This window comes from Cyprinus carpio, unplaced genomic scaffold, assembly GCF_018340385.1.
Source record: "Cyprinus carpio isolate SPL01 unplaced genomic scaffold, ASM1834038v1 S000006730, whole genome shotgun sequence".
In the NCBI taxonomy this organism is placed as follows: Eukaryota; Metazoa; Chordata; class Actinopteri; order Cypriniformes; family Cyprinidae; genus Cyprinus; species Cyprinus carpio.
Window position 1 is genome coordinate 128,111 of NW_024879333.1, and position 23,604 is coordinate 151,714.

The following is a 23,604-nucleotide window of genomic DNA, read 5'->3' on the forward strand; positions in this document are numbered from 1 at the left end:
TTCATTTGAATGTGTTTCATCAGCTTCATGATCCAATCTGAACAGAGGAAAAACTGAAAGTTCAGTGTCAGCTTGTTTCCATTCTTCTCTTAATTAGTTGCACACAGCTTGTCATGTCTTATTCATCACAGGAGGAAAATAAAGTATGCACTTGTTTGTCTGCATAGTGAGGATGTGAACCTGTAATCACTCAAATCATGAACAGCAAGTTTACCAAATAACCCAGGCTTATTTCTGACTTGGTTTGAACCAAATCACCTGACAGTAAGTCAGACTAACTGAAATAAACCTGGCTTATTTGTTAAACTTGTTTTATGGAACAGGTCTGACTGTTTCTGCTGTCCTGGAGTCAGACGTTATTCTGGACACGAGGTGGACACAGAGCAGCTGGATCTTAGAGTCTCCGTGTGTTTGACTGGAAGACGTTTAACTGTTCACTTACAATTATTCCATCATTCTGCTGATGTACAGTCAAATCTGATCAAGAAACTGAGTTATGACCCTTAAATTAACTTTAACAGAAGGACAGATGAGATTTATTATCTGTGTCCCTGCAGCACAGAAGCAGTCATCAGTAGCACAGGTATATTTGTAGCAATAGACAACAATACATTGTATGAGTCACAATTATACATTTCTCTTTTATGACAAAAATCATTAGGATATTAAGTAAAGATCATGTTCCATGAAGATATTTAGTAAATTTCCTACTGTAAATATATCAAAACTTAATTTTTGATTAGTAATATGCATTGCTAAGAACTTAATTTGAACAACTTTAAAGATGATTTTCTCAATATTTAGATTTTTTTGCTCCCTCAGATTCCAGATTTTCAAATAGTTGTATCTCAGTTTAAAAAAAATTGACCCTTATGACTGGTTAGTGGTCCACATTTGACATGTACGTTACAGACTCAGATGAATTAACACACACACACACAAAATACACGAGTAACATTTCATCTAAATGAGCTTTATTGGAAACCACCAATCATGCAAAACTGAATCAACTTTCATTTTTCCATCTAAAACACACAATCCCCGTCCGTTCTACTGAAACACCGTCTCAGAAACCCCAACACAATCCGTCTTCCAGCGTGCTTCTGACTCTCTGAACCCTTCCCAGTTAAACACATGACATGCAAAGCTACGGTTTAGCTGCACACGCTTCTGTTCACTACAGTAAGAGCAATGATTAGTAAAGCTGAGAGCATCTACTCGGTGCACAGGATGGCCACGCCGCGCTCGTAGAAGTGATGCGGGTCTTCCTTGGTGGCGATGTCGAGATCGACGGTGAAGATGAGGTCAGCGCGAGTGAAGTTCAGATACACAGGCAGCGTGACCTGCAGACGGAGAGAGAGAGAGAGAGAGAGAGAGAGAGAGAGAGAGAGAGAGAGAGAGACGAGTGGTGTTTGTGAGGGAGAGAGAGAGAGAGAGAGAGAGAGAGAGAGAGAGAGAGAGAGAGAGAGAGAGAGAGAGAGAGAGAGAAAGAGAGAGAGAGGTTAAATTAAATTATCTGTAAATATAAAAACATAAATCAAGTGTTATTTTTAGTGGTAAAAAAGAATTTATCAAAAATGACCATCGAGGAGCCTCAAGAGCAGACTACTACGTTCTTGGGAGTTTTTATTGATGAGACTGAGTTGGAGCGAACAAGTTGATTACGGGAGTAGAAAATACATAAAATCTACTATAATGAAGAGGATTAATCCTCTCGTTACTACAGAGTGTCTTCTTGCGCTTTACTATACTTTGATTTATCCATATCTTTGATATTGTAATATAGTCTGGGTAACTTTTCCTACTGCTCTTCTAAAAACGTTTATCCTTCAGAAGCGTTTTAAGATTGCAATCCGATCAAACATATATACTTCATCTGCTGCTTTATTTCATAAACTTCAGGTTCTTACTATTTATGATATTAATCTTTTTCAAATGTGATTTTATGTATAAGATATATTCAAGTGAGGGTCACATTCAGAGCATTTTAGAATGTATTTTAAATTAAATTCACTGGTTCACCGTTATTTAACTCGTCAATTTTCAAATATTAATCTTCCTAAATTTCTCACTTGTTTGGTGTACAGTTGTGCTCCTGGAGGGCCAGGGTCACAGTTGTTTGGGGTGTGGGAAAATTAAAATTTATGTGATGTTATTTAAATGTTTTGTTTTTTTGTAAAATAAAAATTATATTTCCAGTTGACTTAAATTATCTAAATATTATCTTATAAATATTGATATTTCTCAACTTATAATTAGGGAGTAATTCACTAAAAATTTTCACTATTTTTCAACCCTTATAATGTGGGAAATACACTTAAATGTAACTACTAATGTAGTTATCAAAAAGACTCACAATACTTGCACTTGCAGTATATAGAGCTTATAAGTTTTGCTTTCCATCCTCAACCTAAACACAGGCTCTACTCTTCACCACAACGGTAACACTACAAAACTAACATAACAGAAACATATGTAAATCCTAACATAACGCAACATTTAAGTACTAACTTATGTCTCTCTATGTTATTCTTGTGTAAAAACACACAAAATAGCACCTAATTTCTACATTTATTTTCCTTGTTGGCTGATGCAATGCATGCTGGGAACTTGAAAATGCAATAATTTTAAGTTCACCTCACTACCACAGCATTTTGAGTTTACAAAACTTATTTAAATTAAGTCCAATGAACTTTCATTATTATTTGAGTGACATTAACTTTCATTTTTTTATTAATTTCACTGTTCGGTTTTACAGTGTATTTTTTTTTTTTTAAGTCAATTTTACTATATTTATTATTTAATTGTTATTAACATCTAGTCACAAATTAATTTTATTTTTAATAATTTTTTTTATTTATTTTTGACATACGTGACCCAGGAGCACAAAACCAGCCATAAGGTTAAATTTTTTGTAATTGAGATGTATACATAATCTGAAAGCTGAATAAATAATCTCTCCATTGATGTGTGGTTTGTTAGGAGGACAATATTTGTCTGAGATACAACTATTTGAAAATCTGGAATCTGAGGGAGCAAAAAAATATAAATATTGATAAAGTCATCTTTAAAGTTGTTCAAATTAAGTTCTTAGCAATGCATATTACTAATCAAAAATTAAGTTTTGATATATTTACGGTAGGACATTTACTAAATATCTTCATGGAACATGATCTTTACTTAATATCCTGATGATTTTTGTCATAAAAGAGAAATGTATAATTGTGACTCATACAATGTATTGTTGTCTATTGCTACAAATATACCTGTGCTACTGATGACTGCTTCTGTGCTGCAGGGACAGATATGTTGTAATTAATTTGTAGTGATTTATATTTATGTATCTGTTATTGTAATTTAGCTCATTCTTTAATTTCATGAGTTGTTTTCTTTATCTTTCAGGTGGAGGCTCTGGGTTTTCCGCGTCTCCCTGCACAGGAAATGGATTGTACTTTTGTGTTTATTTTATTCTTATGCACAATAAATCATCTGAACTAAGGACAGCGACAGACCATGTTCCTCTTCTCGGTGCTGCTCTGCTTCATCCAGCGCAGCTGCGTCAGCGGCAGCTCAGTGGAGATGGTGTTGGACAGCGAGAGCTTGTTGTTGGTGCAGGTGGCCCCCTGCAGCTTCAGACCTGCGGGCAGACAGACAGACAGACGCTGAGACTCAGCAGACACTGACGCGCTCCTCATCTCTCTCTCAGGACGCTCCTCACCTCTGATGCCGAAGCTGCAGGCGTCCAGCGGCGCTCCCTGCGCAGACGTCACGTTCACCTCCAGACACAGCTCCTCCAGAGACCAGCTGTTCACCTGAGCCACGTACTGACGCGTGGCCGTGATGTAGGCCTCCGGCACGAACAGACCGCCCAGGTTCACATGGACGTTCTGCAGGAGAACAAGAGTTAGCTGAAGTCTCCTGAGTCTGAGTCAGCTTTATACAATCCAGACTGAGATAAACGAGAAAATAATGATGTTCAGATTCTAAAACACAGCAGTGTCATCATTCAGATCAAGCCAGTTCAGTTCAGAGAGGGCTGCACGATGAATCATGTTATAATCGTGACCATGATTTCTGCATCTTTTGATTTATTAACTCTTTCCTCACCAAACACAGAGTTTCCCGTGTGTTCACGGTTATACACTCGTGGATGGATGAGTCTAGAAAGTGCTGATCAAAAACACAGACCAGGAAGACACTTGTATCTCGTATGTAAGCATATGGATATGATAAATAATGCATTCATCAACACTAACAGCATATAAATGAAAACTGTCTGTTAGCGAATGAAGTGTGGATCCAGAAAGTGTTAAAGGCCTGAGGAGATTTATGAGAGCTGGCGGAAGACATCTACTGCAGCTTTGCTTTGATAATATTACTGACTATGATCCAGATCTAGTATTTGATAAAAATGTGATTTTCTCTGCTTTTTGCTCAAAATGTTGCTTTTCTTTTTTTTTTTAATGAAACTTACCTACATTCAAGTGTTGATAAAAAGAACGCTTGAAGCTGGAATAAAACTGATTGTTCTGTTTAAAAGTAGAAGGTCTGATCTTTATTTTGCTGTATGGCATGTTCAGATATTCATACAACAAAATATTCTAGGGGCCATGAAATTTTAGTAAAACTACCCAAATGCTGGTGAAGGCTGGCAACTTTTTTCTAAAACACTGGCGGGGAAAGAGTTAAGAATAATTGTCTGCGATATTTGCCTGCTGCCGATTATTAATCCTGAAAACATATTTTAATTTGACATTATTTTGGCATAACTTCTTCCAGAGCTGCATTAAAGATGAATCAACCTCTTTCTATAACGGATGGACTTTACACAGTTACTGAATCAATAACTGCATGACGACTCGATACTATCTTTAGAGCCGTTTCACAGCAGAACTGAATGCTGTTTGAATCACTGAATCATCATTTTCTTGCTCATCTCTTATTGTACTGTATAAAGCACTACAGAAACTAATGTGACACTGGTAACAAGATGAGTTTCAATCCCCCAATCAGAGCTTTCCTCTTCATTTTCAGCCCAGTGATTTACTTAATCTTCCCGATCTGGCAACCCATTCACAAGCAGCGATCATCTTCAAACTCTAGTGTGTTTGCTGCTGTTCTCTGCACCTTCAGCTCTTTAGCGCCTCCGCTGGCCGCTCCCTGTGAGATCTGCTGCAGCTGCTTGATGCGCTCGCTGAAGTCTGCCACCCACTGGATGACGGTCAGAACCGCGGGGACGGTGTAGCGGCTCCAGCTGCGGGGCAGGATGCCTGCGGAGCACAGCACAGCGCTTCAGTGAACACACAGACACAGGTGATGATCTGAAGGGTCAAAGGTCACTCCACAAACCTTTGACCAGGTCGTTGATGGTAGAGGAGCGTGCGCAGGTCGTTGGTCTGCTTCTTCTTGCCCTAGATCGCACACACATGCACCACATCGGTGAGATCCTGACGCACGTCCTGCAGCGAATCCGCGAGCCCATCTTCACCTCGCGCTCGAAGAACCGGAACAGAGGATCCTGGGAAGAAAATTTAAACCATTAGAAAATGAACTGTAACTGTTTCTCAAAGTCTGTGAAGCACGAAGGAACGGATGCAGTGCAAGCCTTGAATCTGGATGAAACATCTGAAGGAGTACCTTGATGTTCTCCACGGTGCGCTTGAGCGGGTTCACAGACTCCGGGATCAGCTGCAGCCAGTTGCGAGCCGTGGTGTGAAGCGTCCTCATCCAGGCCGGCTGCGCGTCAGACGAGGACGTGGTCTGCTGCTGCTTCTTCTCCGTCTCGTACGCCAGATCGTCCTCATCCTCCAACATCTGCATTTTCAGCAGCTTCCCCATCATGTCAATGCCTGAGCGGGAGGAAGGAGCAGCCACGGGAGCAGGAAGTGAGGTACGGGAGGGAGACGCCCACAGGAAGTGAAGGAGGGAGATCAAATTAACAGCTGGACAAACTTGAGTGTGTTAATAAAGGGTTCAAGTGCTAAAACCCTGACGAAGAATTACTGGAAGACTTGCCACGGTGTGACGCCGCTAACACGAAAACATTATAAACCAAGCTAATAGAATAGACTTCAATTATGTGTAGTCACCTAATGAAGAGTTTTATTTGAATATCAGAGGTCAACAATTTAATTTGTGTTTCATTTATACAGTAGTCAACATTTGAAGTGGATCAGAAAAGTTCTAAGACAAGAACACATTTTGGTTTTAGGTTTAATCCACTTCAGATGTTGAATAGTGTAGTTCAATATCCAATTAAAATCAAACGGTCTTGTGTGACTGAGGGTGACATGACCCCAGAGCACTAGCTAGCAGTCGAGCGGTGGAGTGAAAGCAGTGCACCGCGGCAAGTCCAGCGTCTGAGCAGGACTGAACTGAACTGAGAGGAGAAAACAGCATCAAAACAAAGTGAGACGCACTGAAGGGTGGATGACATGACGGCAGTGAAATACAGCTACTGGAGGCTGAGGAGACAGAGGGACACCCGCTCCGCTGCGTACAGCGCTAACGAGTCTAGCGTACGCAGCCGAGGGGGTGTGCTCCGATGATGGAAGCCTGTGGAAACTAACAGAATGACCTCGAGACAGACAGAGAGGAGGAGACGAGAGGGGTCAGAGGTCAGGAGTAAACACCGTCCTCATGACAGTCCCGCAGACGCTCGTACCCTGAGTAGTGAGCAGGACCTTCTCCGCGTTACTCGGCAGACCCAGCCACGACGGAGTCTGAGTGTCCGGCAGCATCTCCACCCAGTGAATGAACTCCTCACGCCTGCGCCACACACACAGACACACACAGACACACTCTTTCAATTATGAAACATGAGTCATGAGAGCGAATCACACTGGGGTTGTACAGATGCGTCACATTTGCAGGAAAAATCCAGTCATTTACACACAAACAGTGCTTCTGTGTGAATGATTTCTCAGTGCAGATCATGCTGACTGTCAGAAAGCTGCCTGCTTTGAATGTGACCTGCGTCTGAGCTTTGAATGCATTTTAAGAATACTTTTGAACACACTTTCACTCTCTGACAGCAGGCGGCGCTGGAGAGCAGAAATGCAGCCGTTACCCCGGAAACCCCGTAAACAAAGCAGCTGATACTTTGTTTCTGAACAGGACTTAAATGTTTCAAACAGTCATTCAGATTTTTGTATTCGTTACGAGTGTTCATCATCCTTATTGTAAAGCGTTACCTATTGTGTTTTATAATTCTTTTGTTTGAAACATATTTTTATGCATTTCATCATTTTTCAGTTCTATTTGTTATAAAAAAAATAACTATTAAACCTATTATACTGTATTATGACAACACTTTTTTCAACTAAATTTCACTAGTGTGATTAAACTTTAGCAATTATCTCAAAATGAAGATTTGAGAGCGTCACATGCCTAGCTTCATTCATCACGTCTGCGTTCACAACAGACACCGGATCCCTTTTCTGCTTGCAAACTTCAGCTGATGTGACGTACCTTATATTCTCCTGTTTTAAACTTCTTTATTTGACCCTTCTCTGTAAAGCTGAACACAACACAGAGAGATAATGAGAGGGTTTGCTCTGACCGGATCCCGTCGGGCATCTTGATGTCCTTGTGTCCGTCCACTTTGAGCGCCAGCTTGAACTCGCTGTCGAAGCTGCTGGTGGTGAAGAGACGCTCCAGGAAGGTGTTGAGCAGCCGCTGGTCGAACTCGTTGTCGATGCGGCCTCCGTAGATGGACTGAGCCATCAGGGTCCTCAGCGCCGCCCACGGGATCTTATCCGGAGAGATGTTCTGCCGGCCCTGCGGAGAACCAGACGCTCAGAGCCTCACACACACACACAGAAGAACAGACCTGAGATGAGGAACAGACTCGAACCTTCGCTGTATCGTCCAGCCAGGTGTCCACCGTGTCGCAGGCCGAGCGCAGATCCGACTCTCCGAACTCGTACTTCTTGGACCAGCCGAGCGGAGCGTAACGCAGGCGCTCCTGGATGACGGCGTGGAACCAGGCCAGCAGGAAGTACAAGCGAGCTCTTTCGTTTGGAGACTGAGAGAGAGACGGACATTAAACCACACCAGACACCAGCTCATTTCAGACTCATCTGAAGATGGAAAACTAACAGTGAAACACTGACACTATATGAATCTATCTCACTATACGTGACTTGTGCTGGCAAAATAATTCACAATGAGAAATCTTTTTTTTTTTTTAGACATTGAATTATTTTTTGAGAATTGTTTTTATTTTGGTGTGTTCTTTGTATGTTTTGATTAAAAATCGTGTTATAGTTTTCTGAAGGTTCCAAAGAAAAATCACAGAGTAACGTTGCATCTTTTCTTCCAATTCTTTTCTTAATCATTACGATATTAATAATCATAATAGTTTTTCTTTTATTTTATTTTTTTTGTTTTTGTATAGGAAGATTTTAAATAGGAAGAGATGAAAAGAAGTGTATAATTTTTTTTTGTTTTTTTTTTTTTATTTAAACAAAAGCATTCAAGAAAAACAAATAATCAAATGTAAAAATCCCTGTAGTGTGTCAATTACAAATAAATTGATTATTAAAACTACAAAAGCAGTTTAATCAAGAGCAGCGAGCGATGCCCTTTTCTTTTAGTGTTTAATCAACACGTATACACGTGTATCGAGTCTTGAGGGTTTTTTTTTGAAAGCACAGATCTAATATTACATTATTATTATCTAATATAGCTTGCTATATTCATTTTCTGTTCTATCAGTTTTCTATTTATTATTTATATATATATATATATATATATATATATATATATATATATAATAATATATATATATATATATATATATTTAAAAACCTTGTTAGGTTAAGCAGATCTAATTTTACAATTATTATACTATTATTATTATTATTATTATTATTATTATATCTAATATAGCCTGCTCTATTCTTTTTCTGATCTGTTTTCATATTATAACAGACTTGTTATGTAATATAAATATAATATAATATATGTAATATAATATTACACATCCAGTGTTTTCCCCCAAACATTCACTTAAGACATAACAGATTATTTTTGCATGAATATTTAAATACTGTAATTCTGTGTATATTTATGGTGAGCGCAGAGAAGATGCTCCTCTCAGAAAACCCACAAATAAAGATAATCTTAGGTATATTTATGGTAGATCTGGGATCGAGAGCTTAATGAACTCATTTCTGTGACAACCTCAAATTTGACCAAATCACTCCACCTTTTTCCCCCTGATCCTGTAGCTCCAGAATTATGATGTTGCATTCACACTCATTTTCCCAGCATGGGTCACATGTTTTTATGACATGTCACAAAATGCACATTTTATTCAAGCAGTTAAAGCTACTAAAAAAAAAATTTAATCACTATTTTGATTGAGTCCTTATGATTTGCTATCACAAATGTCACACAAATCAAGTAAATATGAATCCGCTTCGGTGCACCGGAGGTTCAGCGTTGCAGGAATATCTGCCGTGATCACGATACAGACGCTGATGCTACACTTCTAGCGGTTAGCATGTTCCTCTGGCCGCGCTCACCTTACACATGCGCGCCACAGGAATACTGCTGAACGTGCGCAGCATATTAGCCTTCATCCCCGGAGGAGGCTCGAACACAAAGATGCGTCCGGCACGCAGCAGGTTCACAGGGACCTGAGGGAGATACGGTCAACATCAGACACGCATTCCTCACGACACTACAGCACACAGTGAGCACAGGAAGTGATGCGTGACCTTGGGGTTGATCTCCATGGTGAGGAAGAGCCGGAAGCTGGCGTGCGGCTGCATGGAGTGAAGCTTCTTCTCCAGCTGCATCAGCCAACCGGGAGCCAGATGAACGTTCTCCAGCATCACCCACCTGACACACAAACACACGTCAGGTCACGTGACCAGCAGACCCGACCAATCAGGAGTGTGAAGGGTCAGCTGATCTCCTCTCACCTGCCGGACTTCACCGCTGTGTTGATGTCTCTGTCGGCTTTATTGAAGCCTTCAGCAGAACCTGAAGATGGACCACATGTGTGTTACTTCACTAAACCAGAGAGACACTCCCGCACTGAGCAGCAGATACTCTCTCTCTGGTGCCTTTTACTAAGAACCTAATAAATACAACCAACAACTATCTGAAATTTAAAAACAGAAAAAATACGATGGAAAGAGCTTAAGCCAGTTTTTTATTGCATATAGTGATTGTTTTTGGAGCTTAAGCCAGTTTTTTATTGCATATAGTGATTGTTTTTCTAGACTTCTAGTCTTCTAAAAGTAACACATTATGATATTGTGCCAGTCCATGAAAAAGTAGCTAATTGTGTTACTTAGTTACTTTTTACAGAAACTAACACATTATGTTTCTTTGGCGTCACTTTTTGTCACCTGGGCTGTGCTTGGTTATTTGTTTTTAACAAACAACCCAAAAGTTATATTTCGGCAACTGTAAAGGCCCTTGTGTTACTTAGTGAACTTTATAATCATAAGGCTGAATGAAGTTTATATTCATTTGGTTGAGGTTTGTGTCTATTCAGTTTCTGTAAATAAAAGTAACTGTGTTATTTCAGTATAAATGTAAAAGTAATGTATTACTTTACTAGTAACTTGGAAAAGTAATCCAACACAGTCTGTGTACGTGCTGAAGGCTCTTACCGATGGAAATGGAGGTGATGTGTTTGTTCTGCTCAGCTGCGAGATCCCGCACCAAACCGCTGGCATCGTAATCCAGGCACAGAGCACATCAGCACCGGCGTGCTTCACCTGCACACACACACACACTAATCACCTGCAGCATCACGAGACACACACACACCACACACACACACCCACACACACACACACACACACACACACACTAATACAGCACCTGCAGCATCACAGCACCAGCACACCACACACACACACACCACACACACACACACACACCACACACACTAATACAGCACCTGCAGCATCACATCGCACACCACACACACACCACACACACACACCACACACCACAGACACACACACACACACACACACACACACACTAATACAGCACCTGCAGCATCACAGCACCACACACACACAACACCACACACACACCACACACTATTCTCCTACACACACACACACACACACACACACACACACACACACACACTAATACAGCACCTGCAGCAGTCAGCACACCACACACACACACACACACACACCACAGACACACAACAGAGCACATCAGCACCGGAGTCTAATGCTTCACCTGCAGAATCAGACAGAATCACAGAATAATACAGAAACACATGCAGAATCACAGAAACAGCACACCGAGCACATCCACAGACACACACACACACCACAGACACACTAATACAGCACCTGCAGCATAACCGCCCCACACCACAGACACACACCACAGACACACACCACACACACACACACACCACAGACACACACACACACACACACACACACACACACACACCACAGACACACACACACACACTAATACAGCACCTGCAGCATCACAGCATCCCAGCACACACACACACACACACACACACACACACACACACACGCGCGTCCTCACCTCACTGTCCACGATGTTGGCCAGGTCCAGCGGCTGTTCGAAGATGGCCATGAAGGTTTCTCCCATGACTTTAGACACAAAGATGTGTGTCATGGCCAGCAGACGGTCGGGTCTGAACGCCTGGATCAGCAGCAGCTGGTGGACGGCCTGACCGATCGGAGCTGAGGACAAACAAACACGCGTCACTCCTGCAGTCTCTCACAGGGAGCTGCATGCAAAAACGCACTGTACTCACTGGACGGCTTCTCTTCGGTCCACAGGTACGGCACGGACAGCTCCGGCGAGTTGCTCTCGATCCACATGAAGAATTGCTGGAGGACAGAAAGGCATTGTACATTCAGACGCTCTGCGGTGAAGAACAGACGCGTACAGGACAGACGGAGAGACGCTCACCTCGTCCGCCTGCACTTTGTCCACCAGCTCTTTAAACGCAGGCAGGCGGCTGAGGCGCACCATGGCCTCGGACTGCTCGCTGCTCAAACCCTTCACCTTCGGCACCATAGTCCCGCTCAGCACGATCTCTTTCCCACGCAGGAAGTGCTGGAACTCTGCGTCGAATGACGGCTCGCTGAGAAACACAAGAGGAAACATCTGAGCTGCACATCCTCAGAAAACAAACAGCTCTGATCACGAGCAGAACCACGTCTCTCAGCCGGAGTGAACGCTCTCATGACTGTGAATCACGGTCCTGTTCTCATCTGAACACACATCATCACAAACACACATCACTCTGAGGTTCACTTTAAACTTATTACTAATAAAATAAGGACATGGAGGACTTTAAGCAGAATGTGATTAATTTTCTCACTTTTGCTATGCATTCAAACACAAACAATGATTTGCAAACTCATGTCAATAAAAGAGTTTAAAAAAGAAAGAAAGAACTGAATTCAGGTGGAGATTAACTCCCTTATAAATGAAAAGAGAAATCTGAAGATTGTTTCTTGATGTCTGTACCTGGTCATGCCCTTCAGGTTGATTCGTGAGAGCAGCATGGCAAACGTGATGTGATCCTGATGCAGCATTCCTCGAGCCACGCGGTTAAACGCCACCTGAACAGAAAAACCACCACACGTCACTAAATATTTCCTGAATAAAGGCCCTTCACAACAAAGGTGACGCAAAAAAAAATCAAAACAGAGAACACAATGCAGGAGAAGCAAATCTATTACCCTCATTTCAGCGATGAAATAATGAAACGGTATGATGCTTTACTAGTTAAACCAACCAAGTTATTTTTAAATCTTTCTGAGTATACACTGACTTCTAATACAGTGAATGGTACTGTTTGTTTCCCAAACACCTGTTCTGAGAGTGTGTCCGCTTGGTGAGCGAGTACAGAACTTGCTTTACAACAGCAACAAACGCACATGTACACCGATCCACCGTAACTATTACACTCAGCTGAAGAGGGCTTCAAAGTCACAAAAATACACCATTCATACAGCTGCTTTAACTGAACAGGAGAAATGAATCTGTGTTTGTGTGAGAGACGGGAATCTGAACATGTGTGTTTGGTGTGAAAGGCCTTCAGTGCTCACCTGGAACAGGTCTTTGGTGATGAGAGACAGCCGCTGCGTGTGGTCGCTCACGCTCTTCAGGTTGGAGTTCTCGTATAACACAGTGTGGTAGATATCCAGGAAGAACTGCAGCGAGTACTGATACAGGAAGTGCATCTGTGTAAGAGACAGATCCAGCATGAGCCAGAGTTCACACACAAAGAACTGCAGCGAGTACTGATAAAGGTAGTGCATATGTGTAAACATGCTGTAACACACACACACACACAGAGAGAGAGACACTCACTCACTCACTCACTCACACACACCAGAGAGAGAGAGACACTCACACACACACAGAGAGAGACACTCACTCACACACACACACACACACACACACACACACAGAGAGAGAGAGACTCGCACACACACACACAGAGAGAGAGACACTCGCACACACACACACATACACACACACACAGAGAGAGAGACACTCTCACTCACACAGAGAGAGAGACACTCACACACACACAGAGAGAGAGACACTCACACACACACACACACCACACACACACATGGAGAGGGAAGAGAGAGAGTGGAGAGGGAAAAAAAATAAAAAAAAACACACACAGAGAGAGAGACACTCACACACACCAGAGAGAGAGACACACACACACACACAGAGAGAGAGACACTCGCACACAAACACACACACACACACACACACACACACACACACACAGAGAGAGAGAGACACTCGCTCACTCACAACACACAGAGAGAGACACACTCACACTCACACACACACACACACACACACACAGAGACACTCACACACACACAGAGAGATACACACACACACACACACACACACACACACACACACACACACACACACACACACACAGAGAGGGAGACACACTCACACACACACAGAGAAATAGACACTCACACACACACACACACACACACACACACACAGAGAGAGAAAACACTCACACACACACACAGAGAGAGAGACATGTCCCCTCCCCACCTCACACACACACACACACAGAGAGAGAGACACTCACACAGAGACACACACACTCACACACACACAGAGAGAGAGCACCACACTCACTCACTCACACACACACACACACACACACACACACACAGACAGAGAGAGAGACACACTCACTCACACACACACACACACACACACACACACACACACAGAGAGAGACACACTCACACACTCACTCACTCACACACACACACACACACCCACACACACAGAGAGAGAGAGACACACTCACTCACACACACAGAGACACACACACACACGTGACCTGGTTCAGAGCCTCCATGGTGAAGTAGATGCTGCTGCAGGCCGAGGACAGAGACAGATACTGCTGAGACACCGTCTCCACTTCCTGCATGACGATGTCCGTTTCCTCCACTTTCCTGGTCACCTCCGCCGCCTCCTTCTTCAGGTTCTCCAGGGTGGTGATGATGGTGTCGTCGTCCAGGATGCGACCCTTGACCTCGTTCAGGGCCTGCAGCAGTGATTTCTCCAGCTGACGCAGACGCAGCTGGAACTCACCTGCGCAGATTCAACAGAACCACGTTTACACACCAGCACTATTACTGAGCCGACAGCACTTCCTGTGACGCTCGCCATCACTCACCCTGCAGCTTCAGCAGGTCCGATCGCTTCTCATCCACGTCCGGACGCTCGGCCTTCAGGACCTCGTTGAGACACTGGCTCTGCAGGCTGCTGCGGGTCACGGTGAAGTTCACCAAGGTCACACGCGAGCACAGGTCAGGAGGGAACTCCACCTGCAAACACACGACACAATTCAGCCGCTTTTGCTCCAAAGTGAAAGTCAGGTTAACCAGATCGTTGTTCTAATGAGTAATACTTAGAATCATGAAGCAGGACTGTGACGAGTATCTTCAGCACGGTTTGCAGTGCAGGCTGCGATATTAGTAATACTACATTTTTTTTCTCTCTCTCTTAGAAATACATTTTTACAGTAGCTTGAGTTATGTATTTGTAAATGTTATGCTCCGTAACATCTGTAAACATCGCCCAGCACTAATTCTACTGAGAACAACAACAAAGGGACATGAGCAGCTGTTATGATTACCGTGGGGTCTCGTGTGGAGAGGAAGATGACGAAGGAAGGCGACAGATCGATGTCCTGATCTCCGAGCGTGATGAGCACTCGGCCGCCGGTCCTGCGCACCTCTCGGTTCAGCACCGGGTTCAGGATGGGGTCGTAGCTCTCCACGTCCTGACAGAGAATCACAGAGCAAACACTGACAGATGAAGACGAGCCGGACGGTTTCTACAGTAATAATCAGACGCCGGATGGCCTCGTACCTGCACCAGCAGAGGGTTCCCGAATCTCAGAGCGCTCTCCAAATTCTTCCTGAAGGCATCGTCCAAAAAGCTGGTGCGGGTGATCTTTTTGTCTTTATATTCGTTCATGATGAACTCCGTGGCCTGACCTGATGGGTCGATGATGAGCGGATACCTGCAGAACACGACACACGTGTGAGAAATCAGCAAGAGTCCTTCAGTAACGCACCCGTCTCGTCTCGTCTCTCACACGGGTCGAAGCGCTTCAGCATGATGGCGTTCTCGGTGCACAGGTCATCAGCGGGCAGTGAGTTGGCCTGCCAGCGCAGCCTCTCGTCCGCATTGGACAGATACTCCGTCCTGGCGATGTCCGTGCGGAACTGGACGGGGGAGAAAGCACAGGTTTCAGTCGTACAGCAGGGATCTGAAGCGCTCAGTGCTGCATCATGGCATTGTTCTGTGACGTTCTCTGTACCTGCACGTTGGCCTGCTGGAGGTGATGGGACCAGGTGGTGAAGAGGTTCTGTCTCATCTGCTGGTCAAAGTAACCAGCGTAAGCGATGAAGGCGGCGGAGAGCAGACAGTCTCCAGCGATGGTGGACATCTGGTTCTTGAAGGTCTCGCTGGTCTTTTCCCATCGGTCCCTCTCAGCAGATAAACTCTTCAGCAGAGCTGTGCTGCGGTTCACCTGCACAGAGATTACAAGACTAGTCAAGCTTCAACTGCTGTTCAGAGAAAACTACAACTAGCCAGAAGACGGGTTTCCCTCAGGAACCTTTAATGGCTTTGTGAACCGCAGTTTCCAGCTTACTTTAAGAGGTTCTTGTATTCTGTTCTGTGAATTTTGATGCTGTAAACAAGCTGTTAAGATTAAGATTACAATCTCAAGCTAAAGCAGGAGCATTTGATAGTCTTTCCTGTTCTGCATTTACGTTTGTTGATTTAAAAGATGTGTTTATAAGCGACTTTCAAATGAGGAAGAAATGAAAAGAATAGTTTGTTGGCTTAATCTTTGGCTATTTGCTTGTCTAAATCTGATTTAAGTTATCAAAAAGACAGAGTACCACTAAATAAGATATTTAAGATCCATTTTTATGAAACTACATTTGGATTAACTTCTATTGCATCCCATTAGAGGTGCTCATGTCACTAGTGTTTGCTGTGGGTGTGAGTGCTGTGGTCGTACCTTGGCCTCGACGGCAGCCAGATCAGCTTTGATGGCCTGCGCTTCCGAGATGAGCACGGCGTACTCCTCCTTGTAGCGTGCGATGCTGGCCTCCAGATCCCGGATCATCTGCTCCACCTCCTCGGCCTTCGTCTTGTTGTCTTTAGCGTCGTCCTCCAGCTTCTGCAGCTCGTTCCTCAGGGGCTCGACCCGCTTCAGCATGTCTGCGTAATTCAGCTGAACACAGAGCCAGAGATCAGCACCGGAGTCATGCGCCCGCACACAGCTCCAGCGGTCAGTGTCCTACCTGAGCAATGGCCCACTTGACCATCGGCCCGCAGGCCAGCGACGCCCGGTTCACCTGCTCGTAGTTGTAGCTGGGGTTGGACATGTAGTTCTTCTTCATCTTCTCACGGATGGAGTCGCTGGGACGCAGGAAGAGTGTGTTAGAATGAAGCATGATACAGAATGAGGATGAACTGAACATCTACACTCTTGTTTACCTTCACACATGATCTCTGAGACACAGTTTTTCTGTCAGCCAAACCTCCTTTGAGTTATAAGATTATCTTGAAGTCCCCTTGAGACTTGAAGTTAATATATTTACATTTGGGCTGTCGATTTAACATGTTTATTAGGTGTAACTGATTGATTTTTTCTGATTGATCAAAGACAGTTGAATGAATGACTCACTCAGTAAGTTACTTGGCACTTTTGGTTTTATATTTAGAGTATTAATTTAATGAATCAGGACTAAAGATACTTTTTTGTAATGTTTATTCAATGCTTTTCTCATTTAACACAAATAACTAATCTCTCTCAGCACAAACTGACATGCCATTCATTTGTGATTAGATTAATTATATGGCATATCATGTAATTAATTAGATTAAAAACTTCAATCGCTTGACAGCCCTTATTGGTCACATGACATACAGAAACAGAATATTTAAACTATTTTGTGCAAAATTTTGATTGTTTATTCTAACGTTACATTTATGATTAATTATATTTTCATCGACTCATGAACCCCGGTTTGGGAATCCGTGCGGTGACAGAGTCCGTCTCATACCTGAGAGGAAGGTGTATGAAGGGTGATAATACCCTCATGTCCTCAGAGACAAAGTTGACTATGCTGGAGATGAAATTGTCTCTGATAATAACTTGTCTGATCTTTTTCCAGTCACTAGTTTCCTCCCCCAGCAGGAGGCAGATCGACTCTAGAGCCAGTTTAACGGCTGCCGGAGGGTTGGCCATAGCGCGAACCTCAACCAGATGCTGCTTCTTAATCGAGCTGACCGCTAGAGAGGGAATGGAGGTGTGGGGTTTAGGACCATGAGGACACACATGGGTTCACGCGGGGGAGCGGAGCGGCCGCGGCGCAGGAAAGAGGAACCGTGTCACATGACGAGCCAATCAGAGATCCAGCCCATTCGGGGCCAGTGCTTCATTTGATCTAAAGTTTGTGTCTCACGCAGAGACGCGGAGCACGGGGGTCCTCTTCACACACACTACCACACCGCCGCTCCACACCCCGCAGTCAGTCACCTGATCTCATCAGCAGAAAAGTTCACAATAGTGGGGATGAAGTTCTCCCGCATTATGATGGAGCGAATCTGCTTCCAGTCGGTGGTGCTCTCGCCCAGCAGCAGACAGATGGACTCCAGAGCCAGCTTGGCTGCCGCCGGCGGGTTGGCCATCGATCGCACCTCCACTAAGTGCTGCTTCTTAATCGATTTAACAGCTAAACAAGCCACAAGCCGTGAGCAGAGGAAAGAGTGAAGACAGGAAGAGGTTAGCGCAGGGAAAAGACCACCGAGCACCGCTGCAAACACACTCCAGACAGAGCTGAAAGCAGGAAGAAGGGAAGGAAATATCCACTGATGTCTCCGGCGACTGACACGGTCACAGCCGGTCACTAGGTGGCGCTCCTGGTTTTAGAGCAGATGTAAACAGTCATTTTGATCATTAGCCAAATGTTTCTCAAATACGGAGCTTAAACTCAGACTTCAACAGCAGGTGGGCTCTCAAACCAGTGAATATTTCCTTACTGGATCACAACTGACAGGAAAAACTACTTCAGACTGATACTGTATTTAATATTAAAGGTCGACCGATGTGACGGTTTTGCCGATCAATCAGCACCAAGAGTTGATCGATGGAACTATCGGCAAAAATCCGTCCCGATAGTTTTCCAGGTTGTGTTCGTTGCTGGAGCGGCGGAGAAGTGTCTGCTGTCATTATAAAGAGCGGAAAACTTCAGATGTGGATTTAAACACAGCCGACAGAAATCCTGCCACGCCATAGAGCGCCATTCACATAGTTCTACATTAAATTACATTATATTTGTCCCAAATCATTGTTAATGTATGTAATGACTTCACCCAGGCTGTGGTTCTAATAAAGTCTGTATGCTCGATATAGAGAGCTGTAATATAGATCAGACTTTCGTGGACCGATCTTCTGAATGCATCGGGACTCTCTCTGTAATGGATTCTGATCTTATATTTTAACAGCAGATGGCGCTCTACTCTAGTTTTTCTCCACACACTCAAACACTGATGAAGAAGAGCACTTGTGTGTTCGGCTGAGTCTGTAATTTCACCGCGGCTCAGAATGCTCTTATAACGTCAGATTAATGTAAACACAGCCCACTGTGAACACCCTTGTGATTCACTTCAACCTTTCCTAATTTTATGATTTTAGGTTCAAGTGTGTGTAAGGATTTGGAAACGAGCAGAGTACGGCTGTTTCTAAAGCATGCAGCGCCATCTGCTGTTCACAGCTAAGCTCAGAATCATTTTTTTTCTGCAGCTTAGCGACTAATAGAATAAAAAAAACAATCCTCTTCTAGTGGACTAACAGTTAGTCAACTATTAAGGGGCAGCCCTAGATAGCAAATTAAGTGTGAGAGTATACATACAATGTTTATTGGTATCAGTAAAATCCGCTCTCGGTCGACCTCTAGTTAATATGTGCAGATTTTTGCAACGTGTATCTGGACCAACAGCAGCACCAGCAGCGGAAGCTCAGAGGAGAGCGGAGCGAAGCGTACCGTTCTGAGCCTCGATGACGGCCGGCTCCACCTGGTCCAAATCCTGCTTCACACTCAGCTGCTTGTCTTTAATCACTTTCCTGCTGCTTGTAAACCGCTTCCTGTATCTCCTGACTCATGACCTGTTAAGCCAAACAACACCCGTCAGGTTATTAACGAGAGCAGCGGCACGAGAGCACTGAAGCGCTGCGCTGAACGATGACTCTTGCCTTCTTCTTCTCGGCCTCCTGCTGGTCTTTCACCATCTTCTTCAGCTTGTCGTTGGCAGCAGCGTTCTTGACCTCCAGCTCCTGACTCTTGATCCGCAGGTCGCGCCGCAGCTCCTCCACCTGTGACGTCACATGGTTAATAACGCTGAACGAGCTCATGCACCTGCACGCGTGATGTCATGTGAAGCACGCACCTGATCGACGGTCTCTTTGATCTTGCGCAGACCCACGTTCAGATGCATCTGCTGCTCCTCCAGCTCGCTGCGCTTCTCGTTTGAACAGGTTGGCGTAGTGGTTGATGAAGTCCAGGTAGTGGCGCGGAGTGATGGCCATAGTGTGCCCGCCGCGCTTCGCCAGACGGTGTTTGTTAGCCTAAACACACACACACACACACACACACACACACAGAAATAAAGCATCACAGTGTGCACTGAAACTAGAGCCCGCACGATTCTGGATAAACTGAGAATCACAACTTTTTGGTTTCAAATAGAGATCACGATTCTCCCCACGATTCCTAACTAAACAAAAATGTGTAATTTACTAGAGGCTGTGGGAAAATATTAATTGCTGCAGTCTATTTAAAAGAGTTTTCATTTGCATGAATTAAAAATATGATTATAGAATACAATTTTATAATAATTTAAAATAATAAATATATATTTAATAAACCAATTTTAAATATGAAATTTATGAAAGTGGTTTGAATGAATGATTCAAAGTCTAACTCTCGTATATACTTCACTTGAATCAGCGTTTTTGAACGAATGTCTTGATTGAATGATTCAATGACAAATACATTTATTTAACAGTAACTTGTCACCACCTAGTGGCGAAAACAATGCAATCGACAAACGACTACCACAGACATCAGTATTTATATCCTTTCATCCCATTATTTCTGTGATAATATGAATGAATAAGAGAAATAATGTGGTGTAGTTGAAAAGACGTAGTATGCAGTGCAGTATTTTGGTGCACAGGTGCAGTATGGAGTATCCTCAAGGCTCAGTACTAGGACCTTTTACTTTTCAAGCTTTACATGTTATCCTTGGGAGATATTATTAGGAAACACGGTGTTAGCTTTCACTGTTATGCTGATGGTACTCAGCTCTACATTTCTTTACAGCCCGGCGAACATATCAATTTGCAAAACTAATTGAATGCATAGTTGATATAAAAAAAAAAAGCTGGACACTGGACGGCTGCTAGAGACAACCGCTACAGTCCTGAATGTCATCGGAGACCAGGACAACTAGATGAGCTCCAGAGAAAAGATATACCCCAGTGAAGACCTTGTCTTCTAGACGGCCACCAGGACAAGACCACAGGAACCAGATGAGTCCACTGCAACAGTTTCATCTAAATAAGATCGTGTGGGTGTCTGAATCGATATTGCGATCTTTTAACGATTAATCGTGCATCTCTAACTGAAACCGATGTGAATCTGATCAGACGGTGAGCGAGGCGCTCTCTGACCTGGTGCAGCGTCTGATGCACGAACACGCAGCCGTTGACGATGGCCTCGCGGTGTGTGGGGGGCTGCGGCAGCTTGTCATACACGGTGGGCATGTAGTCCGGCACTTTGTAGTTGGGTTTCTCCAGGTCCATCTTGCTGGTGAACTCTTTACCCACCTGGTAGAGCGCTTCAGTGGACCAATCGCCAAACCAGTTGAGCACACACCTGAGGAGAAACACCATCAGTCCACATTAGCCGGATGCCTGAGGCAGTTATGGGAGGTGATTTGATATTGATTTTGGCTCAGACATTTCAAAATTATTAAAGTGTTTGAGATGGTGTGCAATGAGATCAGTGGACTGGTTAGTCCAGTTATTCAGTCACATGATCTGCTGAGGCAAAATCATATGACTTTTTTGATGTGCACTAAGGAATTTATTTAGCAAATAGGTTTCTGTAGTAGTTCATGAGCATATCTTTTTTTTAACAATTATTTGACCCAAGAGAGCAAAAGCTTTTCTGAAGCACATTTTTAGAATTTACACACAATGGCATTTCCTTCCAGTGTTTTTTTTTTAACCAATATCCCAGGGACAGCATGAACTGATCAAATGTATGAAATGTATGGATGAAAGCATGTGCCACAAACGCACCTGTTGAAGAGGGCAGGTGAGGTGGCCGCTCTGTCCTTCAGCCCCTCCGATGACGGGTTCATGGTGAACACCACGTGCAGGTTCCTGATCACCTGACTGGTGAACCATTTGTACAGCTCCTCATGGGTGTCCAGCATCAAGCCCTCCTTCTGCGCTCCTTCCTTGCACTGCGTCATCAGGGTGGCGTATTCATCACCCTCGAACAGGCCGGGCACCTGCAACAGCACAGAGCGGTCAGAACACATGACGAGACGGAGCGCGAGAGAGGGTCTTCATCACAGGTCGCACCTCTCCGTTGGCCAGCAGCGTGTTCATGCGCTCCAGGAAGCCCGAGTCCAGCACGTTCGACTCGTCCATGATGAAGGCGATCTTCTCGTTCTTGCAGCCGGAGCGACGGAGCACTGTCCGCAGGTCTTCGTCGAAGTCCTCGCCGGTGTATTTCCTGTGGACCTGTGAGGATACGATGGGTTACAAAAGCCTCAAACAAACAAAACTCGACAGACAATCAAATGTTTGCTTGCTCTAACCTTGATCTGATAGACGCTCAGTCCGTTCATCCAGGCCACGAAGCGGGAGAGCGTGGTCTTTCCAGCGCCGCTGACGCCGATCAGGAGCAGGTGACCCTGCGGCTGACGGAAGATTCTGGAGGGAGAACATCAGCATGACGTTACTGAAGCGTCAGCGGGGTGAAATAACAAACAGCTGTGTTTCTGTGTTTCTCTGTACCTGTCGATCCTCAGCACGTGATCCAGAACCTCATTGAAGAGCACCAGAGGAACGTCCAGCTCCTCCTCGTAGAACACCTTCAGTCTGGCCTTCACATAGTCACGCAGCTCCTCCTGCTCCACGGGAACATAGTCCTGCAGGAGAAGAGCAGAAGCGGTCAGTCGTCTCTGAGTCTGCAGTGACGTCCGGAAGAGTTCGGCTCGGTCACTCACCTTGGAGAGCCAGTTGCTGTACAGGATGGGTCTGTTAAGGGCTTTTTGTCTCGGTCGATGTTGGGAAAGTGTTTGAGGGCGACCGTGTTGATGTTCTCATCCGTCCAGCGTCTCTCCTCATCCTCCACCAATCTGCAGGAGAATCAGTTCAGTCCGTGTGCAATGTCACAAGAACGAACACATACTTGTAGCTTTGCTGCGGATGCAGTTTGGTATGCTTTGAAATGTAACACTGTTTAGAAGACAATGCAACATTGTTCCAAAACAGGAACCAGAATTGTAACAAAGTGATCTACAGGTCTAAAAAAAATGCCTTAAAGGGATAGTTCACCAAAAAATTTAAATTTCCCCATGATTTACGCACCCTCAAGCCAGGTGTGTGTGACTTTCTTCTTTCAGATGAATCCAATCGGAGTAATATTGAAACTGTCCTGGCTCTTCCGAGCTTTATAATTTTAATGGGTGAGTGTTTTTTTGAATAGTCCAAAAGAAGTCCAATAAAGCGCATCCACCCATAATAAAAAGTGCCTCACACGGCTCCGGGGGGTTAATAAAGACCTCCTGTAGCGGATTTGTGTGTTTTTGTAAGAAAAATATCCATATTTGAAACTTTATAAACAATAATCTTTTAGTTAGCAGAAGCTAGCGATTACGGTTTATGTTTTAAATATTGATATTTTTCTTACAAAGATGCATGGATTCACTACAGGAAGGCTTTGTTTAGCT

At 44.0% G+C, this 23,604-nt stretch overlaps 1 pseudogene; it reads right to left on the reverse strand.

The window, feature by feature from the left end:
• Window positions 1–957: 957 nt before the first annotated feature.
• The window catches only part of LOC109107412, a 51,866-nt pseudogene continuing 29,219 nt past the window's right edge, over window positions 958–23,604 (reverse strand).